Source organism: Euphorbia lathyris, chromosome 8 (assembly GCF_963576675.1).
Source record: "Euphorbia lathyris chromosome 8, ddEupLath1.1, whole genome shotgun sequence".
NCBI lineage: Eukaryota > Viridiplantae > Streptophyta > Magnoliopsida > Malpighiales > Euphorbiaceae > Euphorbia > Euphorbia lathyris.
Genome location: NC_088917.1, coordinates 57,227,768 through 57,234,538, shown reverse-complemented (window position 1 = coordinate 57,234,538; position 6,771 = coordinate 57,227,768).

Sequence of the window (6,771 nt, the reverse complement as noted above, 5' to 3'; positions counted from 1 at the left end):
AATATCTATGTTTTATAATAGTTTCTGAAATTGACCTAATTTATCAACGTTAAGGGTAAAATTGCTCTGGGCTTCCAACGTTAGGGGTAAAATTGTACCATTTTAGACGTTAAGGGTAAAATTGCTCATGGCTCATAACGTTAGGGGTATTTTTGCACCTTAACCCTTTTTTATAACATTTGGCACTAATTAGTAATAAATTTTAAACTATAAATCTAAAAATATAAATGTGAAATATATATTAAACTATTATATTTTTATATAAGGTGACATCATCGGTTTGGTTTGGGTGGACTCGGTAATAAAAAAAACTTAAACATATATATGATGAAATATTAAAAAGGTGCAATTAAGTGTTTATTAAAAAAAAAAAATACTAAAAGAGAATGTCGGGGGCGGAGACAGAGGGTCCGGGTCCCTCCGGCCGTCGAAACCATCACGACCATGAATAGTTTCAGTCCCTATTGTCTTCACAAAATTTGAGGTTGTGGCGATTCTGACCCTATGTTTCCAAGAAATAATGGCCGGTGCTGAATTAGCATTCCAAAATTGATCTAAGTCCCGTTAGACAGTCTTTAAATTCAAAATTCCAATTTTTTCTTTAAATCCAAAATTCTAGTTTTTTATTTTACCTATTAGGCCTGGTTGAATTCAATTTTTCTATTTTTTTTTTTTTTGCACGTTAGACCATTCTTAATCCAAAATTCTAAGTTTTTTTTTACCTATTAGACCGTCCCTAAATCCGATTTTTTCTATTAGACATAATTTTTTATATGTTAAGAATATTAAACACAATATAGCTTAATTTTGAAAAGTTATACATTGGTACTTAAAAATTGATTTTTGACCACTTTGATCAGTAAAACCTCTATATAGGAATACACTTGGGACCAGACTATTTGTATAACAATTGAGAGATTATTACTAAATAGAGTTTGGTATAATAAAATTTATCAACACATAATACCATTTGAAATTGGTTAAGATTATCATCGGCATACATGTGTTATATATAATGTATGACAATAGACATTAATAGAACAAATTAAATATTTAGAATTTCAATTTAGAGTTTAGGTTTTCAATATATAGATAATTGGAAGAGTTTTATGGTAAAAATGTAAACATCAATGAGAATACTAAATATTTATAATTTCAAGTTGTAGTTTGTGTTTCCAACTCATAGATAATTTCAATAGTTTTTTTTATATATTTTATAATTTAGTTTGAATTCTTAATATATATGTGGAGAATGTGGCAATCCCCGTCGGCTCTTTGGGTTCGGTTATTGTGTGGTAAATACAGAAAGAATAAGGTTTTTGGGGGGCCGAAAGAGAGAGTTCCTTGCTGTTCCTTCTTATGGAAAGGGGTCAGTGCTGTATTCTCTGAGTTCTGCTCTGGGATTGGTTGGTCGGTGGGGAATGGCAGATCCATTAGTTTTTGGAATGACACCTGGCTGGGGGTGAAGCCTTTGTTAGAAGAGTGTACCTCTCCGCCGCCTCTTGAGATTCAGAACTAGAGTATTGCCGATGTGGTGGATTCCGAAGGAGATTGGATGTGGTCGAATTTTGAAGCTTACCTTAATCTGGAGACGCTCCTGAAGATTCAGGGAATTAGAGTGAGCAGTGAGGAGGGAGATGGAGATAGTCATTGCTGGTCCCTTACAAATAATGGGGCCTACTCTTGTAAGTCTACGTTTGAGGCTTTCTATACCAACCTTGATTCTCCTCCTTCAGTCGCTTGGAAGAACATTTGGGCCTTGAAGGTTCCCTATCGCATCAGGAGCTTCCTGTGGCTTGGAGCAAAAAACAGGCTGCTCACGAACGTAGAAAGGAAAAGACGCCATCTAGTGGAGGCTGATACCTGCAGTAGATGCAAAGCTCAGGCTGAAATAACATGCCATACTCTTAGAGATTGTGAGAAGAGCAAAAAAGTATGGAAGGATATTATTCCGAGCCATTTGCTGACGAATTTCTTTGACTATCTTGGGCAGGACTGGTTTATAGATGGTGTTAAAGGTTTGCTTCTGCCTGAACTGGATAATGGTGCTATTCTATTTGCAGTTGTTTATCACCAGCTTTGGCAGTGGAGGAACACTGATATTTTTGGAGAAGGGGCAATCATCTTTCCTAATTTACTTGCTTTTTTCTCTAAAAAAAATCAATGCAATTGTTAGTAGCTTCCAAGAGGAGGGTCTACCGAATACTTGCCAGAGCAAGGCGGTTCACTTATTGGGTTGGTGCAAACCCCGGGAAGGAACTGTGAAGTTAAATACTGATGGTTCCTGTTTGTCGGATGGTAGGATTGCGGCTCGTGGGGTCTTGAGAGACGCTGGAGGGGCTTGGGTGTCTGGCTTTGCTCAGAACCTTGGAGTGGGTTCTCCCTTCTCTGCTGAGCTCTGGGGAATTTTCTCTGGGCTTAGGCTCACGAAAAATCTGGGTTTGAAGAATCTGCTGGTGGAATCGGATAATCTTGAAGCAGTTAAGATTATCTCTGATAAGAAGACCTTATGTTTGAGTAACCTTAATTTGGTAAGAGGAATCAAAAGGTTATGTTCTTCCTTTGATTTCATCAACTTTGAGCATGTCTTTAGGGAGCAGAACAGAGTTGCTCTGGCTGCTGAGGGGCAGGTGAGGATGCTGGGAGTCACTACCTTCTCGTCGCCTCCAGATTTCCTTTTATCCTTACTTTCTGAGGATCGGGTTGGGGTTAGCTTTCCCAGGCTAATCCCGGGTTAGTGGTGTGGTTTTGTGTTTTTTCTTTCCTTTGCCTACCAATATATATATAGGCATAGTTTCTAAAGGTGTGACTTGAAAAGTGTATAACAAATAACGTTTGGGAGGTTATTCCCATTTATAACTAGCCCAAATCGGGACCAAGTTTTTTTATAACAAAATAGAGGTTATTCCTATATAGAGTATTCCTATATAGAGGTTTTACTGTAACATGTATATATACGAATTTTTTTTGAACAAGTTCAATTTAACAATTTTTTTTATACACCACGTGTAAAATCGGCCCCCCAGCTGAACAATCCTGTATTCATCACTAGAGAATGCGATAAGGCATAAAAAGACTCAATGTAGGTAAAAAAGAGCAATTTTGTTCCTAATTTATATAATTAATGAAATTCTATGTCATGAATCTTATTATTTATACCATACATACATGTGCGTCATTTTATTATTTATCTCTAACAAATTACATATATATACATGTGAAACCAAATATATAAAGAATATAAAAAAATTATACGTGTTCTGTACTTGTTGAATTAAAAAAAAAATTAAAATCCAAATATTTTATAAAATAAAAATATTCCATCTCCAAGTTTAATGCTCACAGATTTACATTTATTCTCAATATTAACCTTTTTAAGAAATACTTCTCTAAATTATTAATTCCCTTTTCACTTCCATATTTAAAAACTTATTAAATTATTCCAATCTTTATTTTGCATCAATTTCTCATTTTTTTGCTATTTTCGAATTTTCACATTTAATACGTTTTGTTTTTCATTCAAATTTTATTCGTTGATGTTGATTAGCCAAATCGAATATCTAAAAATAATTTAAGTTACTTGTTGTCACTTTTGTCATTCGCAAAGACGAAATTAATTTCAGCTCGAAACGCTGATGAGGTGTTAATTCATTTATAGCTTCAAGTTTTATATTTTGAATTCCACCTTTGTCAATAATTTCATTCATATTCAATTCAGCCACGACAAAAATTGTTGTTGGTAAATATAATTTATCCACGAAATTAACATAGTTTTTTCAGTTGTAATTATCGATTTCTTTTCCAATTTCATCATTTGTAATCAAAATAATATTTATAAAATAAATAAAAAGGAAAATTTTTCTAAATCCTTATGTTGATTTAAGGGTAAATAATTTATTAGTCCCTTAGTTTTAACCTAACACACTGTTTAGTCCCCTATTTTGAAAAACACATTTTAAGGTCCCTATCTTTTGCCAATATTAACCTTGTGGTCCTTTTATCTATTTTTTTTAGATTTTTAACCGAACATATCTTAGCTTTTAGGACAACCACGGTACAATACAAGTTGACCATATTACTCTGTTATTTTATATATATCTGTTTATGCTAAAATATAACGATTATAAGTCTAAAAAAAACTAGACAAAAGGACCAAAGAGTTAATATTGGCAAAAGTTAGAGATCTTATAGTGTGTTTTTAAAAATAGGGGGACTAAACAACGTGTTAGGTAAAAACTAGGGGACTAATAAATTATTTACCCTTGATTTAATTATTTCGTAGTGTCATTAGCTGAGCTAGTAAAACTTTTTTTTATAGTGGAACTAGAAACCTAAGAAGGTTTTTATTTTTCAATCCTTGAATCTTCGTCCAATCGTTTCGTTTTTCTAGAAGTTAAGTTTAACTCGCTACAACCCAAAACCATTAAAATTAATTGGGACTTAATTTTCCTGGCACACCTACATTAAATCCATACGAGTCAATGTTGAAATAAGCATATTCGTAAAATATCTTCAATAAAGGCAAGAACTTGAGAAACAAAATTAAAATTGCAAAATATAACATAATGTCAAAGAAAAAATAATATGTAAACTCTAGAGTTTTAATAAGTACAACATATCATCGCTACTTACGTATTTCTTTGGAATTAGTGACATATTCAGCAAAAAAAAAAAAATTATTTGCAACAGATTTAAAAAAATCATAAATGACATATTGTATTAAAAGAAAAGAAAAATTCTATCAATAATGCAATAACCGTCTAAGAAAGCTGGTATTTAAGTGAGTCCCTTTATGACTCCACCAGTAGCTTGAAAAATTTGCTAGTATAGTTTTATGACAAATTATTATAAGTGATTTTTGAATTTGAGCTGAAATGTAGAAAATGAAATGCTACCATGCATGAGTGTGTGTAATGGCTTTCGGGCGGCTTATAACTACCTTATAAATAATATATGAACTAGGCAATTGATTCAAATCTGTAAAAGATTCTTCATGAGCGTTACTCTTTCCCTGCGTTAAATACAGTGGCGGAGCTAGAACTCCACGTGCGGAGGGGCTGAATTTAGTCTGTGATGAGTGGTAGATCCATCTCTGTAGAAATTGAGGGTAATTTTCTAAAGTCCAAACCGTTAGGGACAAGGTAAAAAAATTTTGGCAGATAAAATAATATTATCTTGATGTGCTGAAGGTTAAATATTAAATGAATAGATAGTCCTATAATAATAGAAATTAAAAAAACATAGAGATATAATTTATAGACCCCACCATAAAATATAAAACATAGACCCTAATTTATAAACAACAGACCTTAAAATAAAAAAAAAATCTTTGATCCTAATTTATAAATCTTAGATCTTAAAATATAAAACTTAAAAAATAAACTCTTAATTTGTAAACCATGTACTCTAAAGATAAAACATAAATTTTTAAAAATAAATTATTCACTTTGATTTATTTATTTTTTTTTTGAATAAAAAAACAATGAATTAATGAGCCAAATCTTGGCAAAATTGTAACAATGAATCAGAAACAAAACTCGGTAATAAATTAAAAAATGAAGGGTAAGTGGATAAACGAGAAGACTGTGCTAACACATGTGTCATTCCATTCGCTTACCGTTGTACGTATCCATTTTACTGAGTAAGAGTCATTTAAACTATAAGTTGTAAAAGATATAATGTGATATTAAATATTGATGTAGCACCTAATATAAAAAAAACTTTGGTATAGAATTGTTGGTTATTTTTGGTATATAATTGTTGGTTATTATTTTTTTTTGGTAGGAAAGGAAAGGAAAAGCAAAAATAAAAACAAAGAATTATTGGTTATTAATGAAATATAGAAATTTAAAAAAAAAAAAGAAATATAAAATAGTATATATAAATAAAAGAATAGCTATAAAGAGTTAACGGCTATTGGTTAAAAAAAAAAGAGTTTACGGTTATTAATAAAAATAATAATAAAATTTGGGTTTTGTTATTCACCGCCTCCAAATTACTTATCATCGTTCCCTTTTGGACATTTTTGTCCTTTTCATTTTTCCATTCAAAAACTTAATATCCTCTCTGTCCCGAGCCAAAAATTGGATTTATGAAAAATGGACCCGAAAATGTTGAGGAAATCGAATAACTACAGTTCCTATTTACACTAATTGAAATTCGTCTCCAAAAACTAGCTGAATTAATCAATATATAAAAAAAATTCATCGAAAATGTATTAAACGGGTGATTCACACCATTCCGCCTAGGCGAAACGGGTGGATCACCCGTTTCCGCCTAGGCAGAAACAGATAGTTCATCCGTTTCTACCTAGGCGGAATGGTGTGAATCACCTGTTTAGTACATTTTTGATGAATTTTTTTTCCGAATCCGGAGATGAAACTCGTGTTTTCGATTCAATTTTCAAATAAAAATACTTATCTGGGGAATCATTAGGCTTTTCCTTTACCGTGTCTAAGTTCCATGAATGTTGTTCAGGTTTTTGAATTTCGAAGAAATTTGAGAGAATTTCAGTTTTTGAGTTTAAAAAATGAAAAAGGCAAAAATGTCTAAGAAGGGGTGGTAATAAATAATTTGGAGGCAGTAAATAGCAATCCACTAAAATTTGTGTACTGATGAGGAAACAATTTGTCTTTATTGTTTAACATTCTTGGAATAAAACTACATAGTTTTAATTTAGGACATTCAGAAAAAAAAAAAACAGAGAGGGGCTCAGCTGCCCCCATCTTCTTTCTTCTCCAAAGAACTGCCATGGTTGAAGGGGTTCCCAGC